General features: G+C 42.2%; 1 protein-coding gene and 1 long non-coding RNA gene across 2 annotated transcripts in view; both read left to right on the top strand.

Moving 5' to 3' along the window:
* Positions 1–1,626, top strand: part of LOC109291586 — a 14,600-nt gene extending 12,974 nt beyond the window's left edge. Inside the window, exon 3 of the long non-coding RNA XR_002095896.1 lies at positions 1,445–1,626. This is a non-coding gene — a long non-coding RNA (uncharacterized LOC109291586). The remainder of the gene's footprint in view (positions 1–1,444) is intronic.
* CPVL (carboxypeptidase, vitellogenic like) overlaps positions 1–15,349 on the top strand; it is a 158,024-nt gene that overhangs the window by 96,142 nt on the left and 46,533 nt on the right.

Here is a 15,349-nt window from a genome sequence, read left to right as displayed (position 1 = left end):
GCTGCAGGCAGCCTGCCTCCTCTGCCCCCTGCCTAAGGCAGGCCAGGCCAGACTGTATACAGCACCTGCTGCCACAGCTCCAGACCCTGCACCCCACCCTCCCTGCAGGCCAGCCACTCTGCTGTGCTGCTGCCCAGTCCATGGCACCCAGGCTTGGGCCATGCAGGGCTCCTGGACAACTGAGACAAGGGGCTAGCCATGCCATTGTCCTCCCTGCTGGGGGCCTCTCTGGGGAGTCACCCTGGGGTTGGGCCCCCTCTGTGCCGGTGCTGTGCCTCATGTGTGCCTCTGCTGTGTGTGCTCTGGGCACTGCATGTTGAAATGTTTGTGCAGACAGAGGGCTGCCTGACCCACCATACCCTGCTGCTGCTAATCCTGCTGGTACCTCAGGCACACCTGCACTTCTGGCTCATGCATTGACACCACAATCTCCTAATTTTTGTAATGAGAATGGGGTGAGAGACAGTGTCAAAGACCTTCCTTAAATCCAGAAATCCAGAAAGATTACATCCAACGCACAGCTTGATTATATCAAGCTGCTTTTTGCTGCTTTAATTTTGGTAACCTTTTCCTCTTGCAGCTGTTTAAGACTTTTGCTAAACTGTTTACAGATTTTTATCAAGCTTTTGCCAGAAGATGTTTTATAGTGTCACTTTTAAGGAAATATTATACCAGCAGGTTCAGACAGTGAGTAAAACATGGCACATGTGCAAATTGGCCATCTTTCAGTACTCTCTACAACATTGGCTCCATTGTTCATAATAAAACCAGGGAAAGATCTCAGGAAGTAACCCATGCATATTTAATCTTTAAGCTTTAGAAGTTTGGCTGCAATCTTAATAAGAGCTGCGCAGTACATCATATTTTTCAAATCCCTGTTGCTGAATGAAATGGAAGTTGCTAAAATAATTTAAAATATAGTGAGCTGTCCTATTGTCAACATATTGATGATTACACTGTTATCAGCCACTGGTAAAAACACAAGTATAGAATAAAGTAGTGATTGTGTTATGCTGTACAGAAAATAATGCTTTGTTTTATAGTGTCGGCATGGTGGTGGATCATCTGATCCTTCTGGGTTGTGCCTTGTGTCAAAGCTTTATGGTAGGCTACTTTTGTCTCAAGTCACCTGGCAAGTAGTGATTTACCTTTTGCAACAGTTAAACTTGGGAAAGATCAAATATAATGGCTACTGGCACTTTGTTCTATGGTCTTCACTTCTCAGCTTGATTTATCCATTTAAGGACTGGGACATTAGAGGACCTAGATGAAAGCTTTGGTCATATTGTGATCTTTGGTCATAGAAACATTGTGCAAAATGTGTATGTGCATCACAGTGAAGATGTGCAAAGATGAACAAGTGAATACAAAAATAAGGCTTATCAGTATATATTTAATACTTATTGGCTCCAAGAAGCTATTGTAACCCAACATATCACAACAGTGCACAATAAGATGGATATAAATCAGCAGTGTGCCCTTGTTGCCAAGAAGACTGACAGCATACTAGGCTGCATTAATAGGAGCCTTGCCAGCAGATCAAAGGAAGTAATTATTCTGCCTTATTTTGCACTGGTAAGGTCACATCTGAAGTACTGTGTCCAGTTTTGCCCCCCACCCCCTCACTACAGAAAGGATGTGGACAAGTTGGAGAGAGTCCAGCAGAGGGCAACGAAAATGGTTAGGGGGCTTTGGCACATGACTTCTAGGGAGAGGCTGAGGGAAATGGGTTTATTTAGTCTGCAGAAAAGATGATTGAGAGGATTTGATAGCAGCCTTTAAATTACCTGAAGGATGGTTCCAAGTAGCTAGAGAATGGAGCTAGACTGTTCTCAGTGGTGACAGATGACAGAACAAGAGCAATGGTTTCAAGTTGCAGCAAGGGAGGTTTAGATTGGATATTAGGAAAAACTTTCTCATTAGGAGGGTGGTGAAGCAGTAGAACAGATTATGTAGAGAGGTGGTGGAATCTCCATCTTTGGAGGTTTTTAAGACCTGGCTCAACAAAGCCCTGGTTAGAATGATCTAGTTGGGGGTGGTCTTGCTTTGAGCAGGAGGTTGGACTAGATGACCTCCTGAGGTCTCTTCCAACTCTAGTTTTCTCTAATTCTAAGAAGGAAAATGTGAATAAGCCTACATGTCAGAAGCTATATGTGATTCTTCCCCTCCCCCACCACCCCATCTCACCTACACTGGTTTCTGAAAGCATTTGCAAGTTGGTAAGCAGAAGTGTCCCCATTTCTGTAATCAGGAAATGGAAGCAGAGAGATTTTATTATACCTAAGATCTGGTATCAAGTTAGTAGTAGAATCAAGAAATAATGTGGTTCTACTTAGTTTTAATGTGATAAGTACCCACATTTCTCTGTATGACAAATTATATTGAGAGAATCCAACTGTTGCAAAGTGAAGCATGGGAAATGCTATCATTAAAGCTGCTCTGCACAAAGTTTGTCCATCTCCCCATGTGTGTACATCACTGGAAGCATCTACATGAAATGCTGACTGCACAGTAGCTAAAAAATACTGTGCAGTAGCGTGTCACAGCATGGACAGTGCTAATACGCTACTGTGCAGTAGTATTAGGCTACTGCACAATATCATAACCTAAAAGAGGTTCACCAGTGTCCCTGCGCAGTAACTCTGGTTACTGAACTAATGACTGTACATTAGCAACTCATGGAGATGCACCTACTATGTTTTAATTTCATTATCTAACTATTTACACAGTCTGTTTGAAAGTTTGAATGCAGTCAATTTAAGGGTAGTGTAAAAACTTCAGTTACCAGAAAATAAAACTGAAATTTAATATGGTCAGCATTAAGGTACAGATCTACAGGATCCCTGTCTCATTTCAACAAATGCTTGCTGTGCACTGAAAAAGAGAAGGAAACTGCAGGAAGAAATTCTGTGACCAAGCAAGTATTGACTGTATCAGAGTTCATATAAGCAAGGAGGAAAGATTAATGTTCTATTACAGCATTGATGTTATTGATTTTTGACAGCTTTAATAATCTGGCAGTTCTTCTTGCCCCAGAATCTCATTGTACCTCATAAAAAACATTAAATAATACTTATCTCGGGGCAGTTTTCTGTAACTTTTTCCTCATTTTAAGACTGGTAATGGAGTTATGCAGAGAGACTGTTTCTTGCCCAAGGTCACATGGAAGTCTGTGAAAGGACTGACTGAAGATCCCAGATCTCTCGAGTCCCAGTTGTATACTTTAACCTTAAGGCTTTCTTTTTGAAGTCTGAAGGAATGCCACATAAACCATTTTTTGACTGTTAGGGTTTACTTTCCCTCAGGGCTCATGTTTCTCAACTTATTATTATAATCGGTATTCTTTGTGCACATTGTTCAGCACCCAAACTTTATTTGCTGTGTCAGGTGATATAAGCTACCCTTGATATTATACCCTTCTGCAGCTACTTCAGAAGATTCTCTTCTTGGCGCACATACTCATCTATGCACGTATTTTATGTTGTAATGATATAGTATGATAATTAAATTTGTAGAGGTTAGTGTTAAAAATAATGCTTGCTTTAATTAAAAGCAACAGACGGTCTTGCAAATATAAGGGTGTCCTGTTGCCAAAATATTGTATATAGCCAGGAAACTCTGTAGGCCAGCTATCTGAATGCTCTTGTTCATTTCTGAACAGTTATGTTAGAAAAGTTAACTTGCCTTAGAGTAGGACTTTTGCAGTGTTTAAGAGTTCATCTAGTCAGGAAACTGAGGCTGTAAAGTTAACATAGTCCTGTCACTTATCATTACACAGCTCATTAAATCCCAGCTAATTGCATCTTTATCCTTATATTCAGGTTTTAAAGTTTCTCTGCCTAATTAGCACAATGAAATCTTAAAATCCAGATCAGTTTGCTTATTTTGTTTATTCTAAAACAAACAAACCATGAAGTTCTGATGTCAAAGTTGGTTTGATTAAAGGAAGACTCTGCCCAGCTTAATCAGTCCAGTAGCCCAGTAGATCATGAGGGATGTAGCCACTGTATGCTACTTTTATATGTTAAACATTTGTCTGTATCATTTATAGCTTGTTGCATCTCTGTCTCTGTAGACCCCACTGGTGCATTGTCTACTTGGATTATAAATTCTCTGTAGCAATAACATTATCTATAAACCATATGTTATATTTTGGCACCATATAAATATACTGGGAAGAGTTGTACTTTGTGTCCCTTCTGACTACAGAAGAAACCTTTCATATGCAGAATCTAAAGAAAAACTATTCTTCTGGGAATTTGCCGCACGTATTTCATCCATACGGTTCATTAGACTCCCCAAAGGAATCTTCTGTGTCCAAAAATGTATTTTGCCAATTCCCAAATAAAATCAAATACACTGTAATATAGTGTCTCCAGCTGAAAAGAACAGCATCTAATACTTGGCCACTTTCAATAAAGCTGTGTATTTTGGGTTATAAAGTAAAGCAAAGTGCTAAAGTAGCAGTCTATAAACCATGACGTATCACTTTTTTTCCTCAATACAAGTTTTTAAAGAGGTGTATTACCTACCTTACTTTTTGTCTTAGAAGTCTCGGTCTCCCTTGGCTACTACATTCCACTTAGGGAGCTTACACAGGAGACATTTTTTGCATGACCAGGCCCCTGAAAGTGCTCTACAGCCATGACTTAACACTCATGCATGGCTGCACTTTTAAAATGGTGAATTGCACAAAAAATTAATCCTGATAGAATGAAGTAGTAGATTAAGATGCCCTAACGCAGAACATCTTGGGGAACCTGTGTTTCCTCCAGGATTAATTTTTTGTGTGGGGATGGACCTGGGCTGGTGCTCACATTGGTCACTCCTGTCAACAAGGGAGGGAGGGTAAAGAGGAGGGAGCAGCCAGGACAGCTGCCAGCTGCTTTTGAATGGCCAGAGCTTGCTGGGAGGGGGGGGTTGCGGTGGAATGGAACCCCCTTGCCTCATGCCCCCCCTGCCAGCTACCCCAGGTGGGGTATTGGGTTAGGCCCATGGCGTGGGTCAGGCCCATGGTGTGAGGGGGCTCTGTTCCACCTCCCATCCCCTCCCCTCCCAGCTCTAGCCATTCAAAAGTAACTGGCAGCTCTGTGCTGGCTGCTCCCTCCCTTTCCCCCTTCCTATCCTGCTGACAGCTCCCGAGCTAGGGGGAGGTGCGGGGCTGGGGAGAGGGGCAGTTCGGCAGTCTCCTTGGAGGCTGAATGCCTGTAGATACCCTTAAGGAAATGGATCTCTTTCAGTCATGAATGAATGAGAATGAAGCAGATATAAGTCTTTTTTTTACTCTTAAATTGACACTATTTTAAATATAAAAAAAGATTAGTAAAACAGATGTAAGCATCGCTGTTTTAAAATTGTTAATTCTCATAGCTTGGACACATAATTACAGTTTGCACTCAAATTACAAAACTTCTGCCCTTTGGCACTACAAGGTATATAGCCTTCTGATTTTATAACTATTTTTCAAATTTGATCTGCAAATTTAAAAAGCTTCTTTATTAAACAGCTTTCCTCTTGGTAGTTTCAAACTTCATTTGCTAGATTTCAACTTCATCGTGAAATTTTCTGTAAAACTGCAAAGTGTGGATGTTCAGGCTACCACATTCTTTTTATTAAATTTTGCTATTTGCTAAATTAGGTAAATTGTGTTCATAATATTCTGCACACCCAGTTGATATCTTCTAAACTATTTATTATGTTCTTAAAAGTATTATAGATCAATGTTGAAGATTAAAAAAACCCTAAACCTAAATTTACATATCAAGCTAAATAAGTAGTACACAGATGGAAAGGATTAGAATTACAGAGGGCACATATAAAGCAGTTCAAAACTGATGAACAAAATCCTTGGTAAGAATTCTATTTGGTAAGGTTTAGAATAATTCCTGTGTAATAAAATAATCTGGTGCATTCTGAGGTCTGTGTGAGCCATATAACTTTGGATGATCATTTAGTACTCTAGAATTTAAGTAAAGAATTTAAATACATTGAGAAGCTACCATGTTGCTAGAGGAAAATAGAGAAATTAGACTTACAAGATAGAGAACTGAGTCTTCTCTCTCTAGCAGAATTCTACTTTGAAACATAAGATGGAGAAATGTTTTAGGATCTTAAATATTTCATAGTTGAGATCCTTGGTGAGGCTACAGCTGGAGTACTGCATCCAGTTGTGGACACCACACTTCAGGAAGGATGTGGAGAGGCTTGAGAGAGTCCAAAGGGGGGCTATACCTATGGTTAGAGGTATGGAGAGTAGGTCATACAATGAGAGGCTAAGCGACTTGGGTCTGTGGAGCCTAGAGAAGACTCAGAGGGGACTTGGTGGCAGCCTATAAGTATATAAGGGGCCCACATTAGGAATTAGGAGAAAGTCTGTTCACCAAGGATCCCCAGAGGAAGACTAGGACTAACGGTCATAAATTGCCAGAAGACCGCTTTAGATTAGACATAAGGAAAAACTTCTTTACAACTTGAGTGTCCAGGGTCTGGAACAGACTCCTCCCAAAGGTGGTACAATCACCTACTTGGATATCTTCAAAAAACATCAGAACATTCACCTTGCTAGGATCATCTGACCCCAGCAGTCTTTCCTGCCCATGCGTAGGGGGACTGGACCTGATGATTTTGAAAGGTCCCTTCCAGCCCCTAACACCTATGAATCTATTATTCTATTCTTGGCAATGTAAAAGAATGGCATATATGGGCAGGAGCAGAGTTAATGTTAAAGACAAAACTCAACAGAATTTGGGTACAGTATAAAAATCTGGTAGAAGCAAGGGGCTGATTTCTATGCTAGAACAAAAGCATGTATTTATTTTAACTTACCTTAAATTACCTACAGGCTAATTTACATGCAGGATGAGGAAAGTACAGGTTTTCAAGATCCTTATCCCTAGGAAGTTATGATGCAAAATTATTCATGGTTGGGTAGGAATTGTTAATTGTCCCAAGATGAACTTGGTGCAGCTTTTTTTGTTGAGGTCTTGAAACCCTGGAACTCTCTTCCCATGACACATATCACAGTACATTTTTGGCAGCTTTCAAGGCAGAAATGAGGACATTTTTTTAAAGTTAGCTGTGATGTTACCCTAATTTGTATTGTTTGTTTTGGTTTTTATTTTGCACATGGGATTTATTTAAATGGATTGCTTTGTCTGGCAAACTTCCATAACTTCATAAAGTATTTCAAGAATTTAAATATATAATTATTCCCTGTGGAATTATGCCTTATATACTGGAGATGTTTCTGCTTATTGTTTCTGGCTGGCTAAAAGCCTGTACTGATAGTTACCTTATAGCTCAGAAGATTACATACTATTGCTGATAGGCCAGCAAGGTGGCTGTTGAACTAGCAAAGACAAATATATACTATTTCAAGTATCTTACAAATGCTAATACTCATAGCAACTAGTGAGAATGAATATTAATTACATTTTATAGAATGAAAAACCGAGGTTCAGAAAAATTAATCTTGAGCAGGGTCATGAAGGAAGTCCGAGGAGAGCTGGGAATACCTTCCCAAGCTACATATGGCTTGCCTGCTCTAAATCAAATACTACCATTCTCATAGTATTCTGAGCCCTTATTGGCCTTGTAAAGTTTGATCTCAGATCTCCTGCTTATTAAGTGAATAGGACTTACGTGACAGTTTTATTTTTAAAGCTAGTCTCTTATTATTTGAAAGACACATGCATGAAGTATCATTATCTAGCTATCATCAAAACAAATGCAACTTGTAGATTACATCTGGAATAAATGAGGCTGCATTCCAAACTCCCAGGGAAAGTCTACGAGGCCTTCATTTGGCTATTTGTGTTGTAGCCCTGCTGGAGTTCTTTCCTTTTCTTTGTTGACTGATGCTGAGAAACTGCATCCCTGCAGATCTCTGCACAATACAGATGTTCTGCTCTACTGATTAACTGTTAATTTGAATTAATTTATCAAGCACTTGACTTCAAAAATAACATTCAGACCTGTTTGTTTTGTTGCTCGTTATAATCCACAGAAGGAGGGAGAGGTGATATGAGGAAAAGGTTTATTATAATGAGGAAGATTCCATTTAACACTCATTGCTTTTAATATTTTAAAGTGATACCTCTACTCTTTTTATGTTGGTAGGGCCTAGATCCTCGTTTACTTATTAAGCACTCTGCAGCTCATTGCTATAAGGCTTGCTTTGTGAGTGGAAAAGCTGAATATGTTGGCACTTTCCTGCACTAATTATTTTCTCTGAAAACCCAATTTAACCCTCTGACAGATTGGGGATAGTCTTATCAAATTTGGAACTTCATATTGTTTTAGGAACTCCACTTTGTAGAGCAACCTCTACAACCCTTGTGAAACAGGGCATCCATTTTGTAACAAGGCCTCTCTCAGATAATGCCTGAGAAATTTTGACCATCAATGACCACCAAAATTGAAGGACCTTTCTCTTAATGTAAAAATAGATTTTTCATTCATTAAGACATCTCACTTTGTATGACACAGAAGCAATAGGGGAGGGGAAGGTACAGAGTCCAGAGCCATATGTATATCCCCGCCCCTTCACATCTGAAGCACATGAGCAAAAAGGGAAACAGATTATTTTAGAAGACAGCTGTTTCTCTGAGCAAAGCGGCCAGTCCGTCCCACATCCTAAACAAAAGCAGAAAGAGATGCCTTGACTGAGGATGATGATCAACCTAAACCTGAAGGAAGGCTTCCTGATAGGTGTACCCTACAAAACAGAGATCCTGTAGGTTGACTGTGGGGAAAAGTATCAAAGCAGTTTCAGGCTCATGGGGACTGAAGAGAGATTCCAAGTCTAGGGTGACTTGCTTAAGTTGTTATTCAAAAAGGGTGTCAGCTATGAGACTGTATCTGGACATCAGCCTCAGAGATTCTGAGCTAAAAACAATGATCAACTTCTGCTCAGAAACTGGAGATTTTAAAAGTACACTGGTTGTCTCCACTTGAGCAGACTAGTGAGTGTCTGAAGAATGGACCAGGCCGGGTGATAACTCCCAATTAACTTTTCCTTTGTAACGACAGGGGAAAGAAAATATTCTTCAAGCAACATATCCTCCCTTCCACCCCTCCATTATCATACTCCTTCCAGTCACTCTGTGTTAGTTATGGAGGAGTAGGAGTTGGTATGAAGAAACAGTTTGGTAGTTTCCAATGCTTTGTTCAGATCGCAGTATCAGAGCAGTCTTTAAGCCAGGGCTGTCCAACGTCCAAGTAGTGAGAGACCTGGAGCTCCATGGACCACACCCGTTGGGGCTGTATGTCCTGCAAGCTGCACCAGGTGAGCCATGGCCTTCCTAAGCCCCACACCACACAAATGTGCCATCACTGTACCGTATGCCCACAACCCTGAAGTGCATGCCTGTGACATTTCTCCTACTGCTGCACTACATGCTCACAACCCTCCTCCAACTGCTTACCCACAACTAGAGATGTGAAGTCCCAGGAAAAAAACAACAGAAACATCTGAGGGAAAAAGTTTTTTTCTGAGAACTTTTTTTTTGTTTTTGAAAAATTGAATTTTTTTTTTTTTAAATTAAAAAAATCTCTTCTGAAATATTTTCTTTTAGAATGATGGATAAAATATTTAAGACAAAGTGTTCATTGTGGCACCAGTAAGGCCAGGTAAGCTCACTGAAGCGCCCAAGTCTGCTGGGGGGAGTGACCCCACGGAGACAGGAATGCTTTGTGAAGCACCTGAACCAGGAATGGGGGACCCCAAACCCTGAGTGCAGGCAGGCGGCTTAGACGTAATCCAAGGGACCTGACTGGTCAATGCTGGGGCCAGGTCCCAGACAGGGGTCAAAAGGGCCAGGGGCCTACTGCAAGAGACGCCCATATAGACTAAAAAAGCTTGGGGTCCTGACTGGCCTGAGACGGGGCCAGGGCTTCAAGGGAAGCCAAAGATCCCAGGGATGGGGCCACAGCTAATGGGTGAAGGGGACAGTTGAGTTGGCTGCCTGAGATGCCATCCGCGAGGCTTGGGCAGTGGTATAGGGGTGGAATGGAGCCGCAGATAGCCCCCCAATATCGGGGTGTGTAATGGGCAGTCTCCCGCCTAATTATCACATCACTATTATTATATCAAGGCATGGTAGGAAAATGAGGAGGGTGGCTGATCGGTAGGTAGACAGGGGGGGGCACCAGGCATGAAAGCTTGCCCCTGTCACATTCATATATTGTTACCTTTTACCTCCCAAAAATGTTTTGTAATAACTATGTAATAGGAAGACTTATGTAAGACTATCTACAATATCAGATCATTATAATTCCTATACACCAAGGACAAGCAGTACAGTACAACTCAAATGCAAGAGCAAGATGCATTTCTGCCCCTAGGTGGTACTGCCATTTTCACAAGAGAAGGAAGAAGGATTCAGTGCCACCTTTACTTCCTTCTATTGTTGACTTTTGATTAGTGGCAAAGCGTAGGGGGAAAGATTTGTAAAAGACTTAGAGAGCACATGCACCCCCTGATAGCACTGGTGCACCCCCAGATAACGCTGATGCCCCCCCAAAAGCACCAGCTGGGGAGCGGGGGTGCCAGGAGAAGCAATCCCTGCAGTCCCCCTGTAGCTGATTGTGCCAACTGGGGGTGAGGGGGTGTCCCCCTGTGGTTGATTGCACTGACCCAAAAGTGCCAGCAGCACTTGTCCTGTCTTCCTGACTTTGATGAATCGTGCAGTCCCCCGGGGGCTGCAGCCGGGAGCTGGACCTGGACTTGGAGCTGGTAAGTACTAGGGGTAGGGGAGAGGGGGCTAGGGGAGGGGACCATGGGGGGACCCCTACCAGTCCCTATCTCCTGCCTGCTCCCCCAGCCCCCCACAGGTGGCCTGCCCACCACAGCTCTCAGTGCTTTAGAAAAAAGTCCTGGTGCTCACTGGGCGCTGCTGGGCAGGGGGATGATCCCTGCTGCCCCCCACTGCCCCATGCTGCATAAGCAGCTCTGCATGAGCTCCCCAATCCCCCCCATGGCTGCCCCACCTGGGCTAGCTCTGGCCCTTTAAGAAAAAAAGAAAAAAAAACAGAGAAAGGCCCTGGGATTTGCTGCTCCTGCAGCAGCCTCGGGCAGCTTGTGCAGAGTTCCCCAGGTGGTGCAGAGTAGCAGATCACTGCCCGCCTGGTGATCTGCTACTCTGCCTGGCAGGAGTGGTGAGTCTGGGGGGGTTCATTTTTTTTTTTCCTTAAAGGGCTGGAGCCATGGAGGGCGGGGCAGCCATGGGAGGGCTGGGGGAGTGAGGGAGGGGGTCAGGGGGCTCATGCAGAGCCCCCCCTGCAGCGGGGATTGCCTCTCCCTGCACCTAGCAGCACCACTGAGTCAGGGCTTTTCCCCCCACAAGTCCTGGGAGCAGGGTCAGGTGGAACAGCCATTGCCAGGCTGGGAGGGATGGGCCTGGCTGATTTGGAGATTCGGGTGAACTGATTCAGGACAGTGATTCGAATCACTGAATCAAATCACTGGCCCCGAATCAGCTGAATCCAAATCCAAAGTGAATACTAGCCACTTCACACAGGCCTACTAGCCACTAAATTACATTTTTCTTTTTTCTCCCTCAGCAAAATGGTGCAACCAACTTCTAGCGTATGGAAGCATTTCCACACTGCAAGTTATTCTGAGAAATAAAATGTGATTTGCAAACACTATGAAATGAAATATGCATTTCCAAATGCTACTAGGATGACCAAACACATCGCTGTATGTAAGAAGTGGTCTGCAGATATTAAAACAATCTTCATGGGTATAAGTGAGGAGGAGGTAGATCATGGTGATGGAAGTGAAAGTAGTTCTTTCCAAAGTTCTCGATAAAGAAGTCCTCCTACTTGCTTCTTCTTCTATAACAACAGCATCACAAAGGGTTGCCCAATCAACATCCTCAAGTAACCAAATATTGCAACCAACTGTATATGAAAGACTCTCAATAGCATCATTTGACCAAGCTCTTGCAAGAGCAATATACTTTTCTGGGATGCCATTGTAAATAACTGAAAATGCATACTGGCAGGAAGCTTTTAAATTACTAATATCATCATACCGTTTGCCCAGCAAGCCTCTTTTAGAGTCAGAATATGAATGTGTAATGTAATCTGTGCGAGGAAAAATCAATGAAGCACTGTGTCTTGCAATATTTAAACGAATTGACAAATGTGTGGAGAGAAGGAATCATAAGCTTTGCGATAACAACACCTCAACCACTTTTTTACAGAAGCACTGAAACAGGAGAGAACAGGCATACTTCAGAGTATATCAGTAGTACAATATGTGAAGTCCTACAGAAGATTGGGAGTGGTAAAGTATTTGCTTTGCTGACTGATAAGGAAGTAACATGAAAGCAGCATGGGAGATCATAATGGATAAATATCCACACATTACTGCAATAGGATGTACATCCCATGAGGTAAAGTTGCTTCTTAATGACATGAAGTTGGACACTCTGCAAAAGAAGCTATAACACATGTAACAGCTACTCATATTGTACCTGCAGTCTTTAAGAAGAAGCAGGAAGAAAAGAATGCAAAGAATAAAATAGTGACACTCAAACTTCGTAGTAAAACTAGATGGGGTGGAGTGGTGATCTCATTTGAAAGTTTACTAAAAAACAAAGAAACTCTTCAAGACACAGTAATAACTGAGGATTGTAAAGTACCCAGAAGTGTAAGGAACACTGTACTTGATGAGGATGTCTTTTGGGTTCAGCTGCAGAACTCCCTGAAGATTCTAAAGCTAATTTCTTCAGCGATCACTGCATTTGGATCAGACAATGCACTTTTGTTAGACATTCCTTACTAAATGGCCCAGATAAAAATCAACTGTCTTTGAGAATCTAAGTGTATCTGCTTACAACTACAGAAGAAAAAAAGTGACTTTAACAGATGGGAAAAATTTTGTTGCGAATCAATTCATTCTCTTGGATCCAAGATTCAGAAATGTTAGAGATGATAGCACTGCTACTGCATTTGACTGGATTACAAAACAAGCAACACACTTGGGACTTGATGTTGGAAAGGTACTTTCATATGTTGCAGAATACAGAACATCTTCAGGTATTTGGTCCAGGAATGCAGTCTGGGACTCTGCCAAGGATATCCCTCCTGCAGCATGGTGCCAAGGCCTTTGCACAACCCAGCCTCTGACTCCTCTTGCTTCTCACCTGCTCCAATCTGCTCAGATTCTTCCATCTTCTGCAGCATGTGAAAGAAACTGGTCAATGTTTGGAAATATCAAGAAACAAACTAGCATATGAAAGAGTAGAGAAGCTCGTCTCAATCCCGGCAAACCTTCAGTTTTCAGAAGTCCATGAAGATGATAAATGTGAAGGATAAGAAGAATCAGAAGCAGCAGAAAATGCTGATAGTTATAGCTCAGAAAATGAGACTGATTAGACAAAGTTTCATGTAGCAAAATTTGTATTCAATGAGTCTTGGGTTTTTTTCTTTTTTTCTCAGGTCTTTTTCTAAAAATGAGTGCTTTCTGTATCTGCTTGACACTGTGGAGGGGACTAAGTCCAGAATACATGATAACTTTCTTTGTTTTACCGTAATGTTGATGGTTTCTTCTATTTTCAACTTTAATTTTTGCCTGCTTCTCATAAACTGGCAAAAACTAAGAGATGCTAGGTTCAGCAGCTTGTAACTCCATTTGTAACAAAAATTAAAAACTTTTAAAGGAAATTCAATTAGTAAATTTGTAATTATTCTCTGAATAAACTATACTTTTAAATTTAATAAATATACCAAACATGATAATTTTATGAGCAAACCAAGTTATACATAATACATTTTATGCTCTTAAAGTATCAAAGTGAATTCAGATCTGCAAAGTGTGTTAAGAAAATAAGTAATGCATATGTCAATTTTTCCCATTTTTTTCCTTAAAAAAATGGGGGGAAAATGTTTTGAGGTCATAGGAAAAAAAAATCCAGAAATTTTACATCTCTACACACAACCCCCTTCACTGCTGCACTGTCCACCTGCAACCCCCCTCCCAATATCCCCTGCCCCTAGTATACCATTCACCTGGCTCACCCTGAGGTGCCCATATTGCTGCATTTCCCTGCCACCAGGGTTGGAGACAGGGTGCATCTACATGTGCATTCGTGTGCTTTTACTGATGCACATAAAATTTAGTACCTACCTCCAATATGAGGTGCTAAATAAATGTGCATTAGGCTGTACTGCTGCACTACTGCACAGTAGTGCAAGCACATACTTTTTAGGTGGTGCTTAATGCACTCTAGCCTCTTCTACTGAGCATTAGTGTATTAACACAGTTTTTGACATGCTGCTTTAATTCACAGTAGGATAGGATACTGAGCATTAAAATGCACATGTAGATGTGCCTAGAAAGCAGCAGCCAGAGCTGGGAGGGGTAGCCCAGAACCTCCAGCAGCTGTTGCAGCCAGAGTGATAAAGGGAGTACAAGCCAGGCAGGAGCCTGGGGGCCACAATTTAACCCCTCACAGGCTTATAATTGGACAGCCATGATACAAGCCTGATACAAACATTGCTGTGGCCTGAGTCTAGCCATGTCTGTTCCAAGGCTCTGTGCTGTGTAATTTTTTTTTAAGCCTTAAGAGATCACTAAAGGACCCTAATGTAAATAAGTAGTATGGCTTGCAGAGCATTCAGTTAGAAGGAGGCTCTGGGGAGCACTTTGCTGGAAAGTTTGCATTATCAGGGCAAAGAAACAGTTTATTCCTGAAGGAGGGCAGAGAAATTGTTCAGGAAAAAGAGGATTAATAATTTTTGTGATGCCAGTGAAAGAAAGTGTATGAATGCATGCAGACATTCACTCTAAATCTTATATTGTAATTAATGAACTACCTTGTAGGAAGGTGAAAGTCCTTTCACCCCATAGAAGGAAGAAGAAACATCTTCACGAAAAGCCTGAGGCCCAGTAAGGAAGATGGGAAGATGTTTAATATTGTTTGGGTTATATTCCACCCTGAAAACGATGGACTTCTGCTTTGACGGCAGTCAGAACACTGTAGCAACTTACAAGCCTCTAGGACAGGGTGGGCATTTATTTGGGCTGGAGGGCCCATAAGGAGTTTTGGTAAGCAGTTGCAGGCTGGATCAGAAACTCCTTCTGCCCACACACCTGCAACAGCTCACCAGCATATCCCTAAGTGGCTCTGTCCTGCACTCAGCTGAGATGGGGCCATGGGTGCAGGGACAACGCGTAGGGGGTGCACGCAGGTGCATGTGCACCCCCTGAGCATGGTCGTGCACCCTGTACAAAAAGGCACTGCCAATACTGTTGGCAGCGCCTGCAGGCAGTAACCGCTTGTCCCTGCCATGCCACCAACACTGCCAGCAGCATCTGCGGGCAGTCAGCAATCCCTGC

Source organism: Gavialis gangeticus, unplaced genomic scaffold (assembly GCF_001723915.1).
Source record: "Gavialis gangeticus isolate Ggan-Ray unplaced genomic scaffold, GavGan_comp1, whole genome shotgun sequence".
Classification (NCBI taxonomy): domain Eukaryota; kingdom Metazoa; phylum Chordata; order Crocodylia; family Gavialidae; genus Gavialis; species Gavialis gangeticus.
The sequence above is the reverse complement of the archived record's forward strand: the minus strand, read 5'-3'. Positions and strand labels throughout refer to the sequence as shown.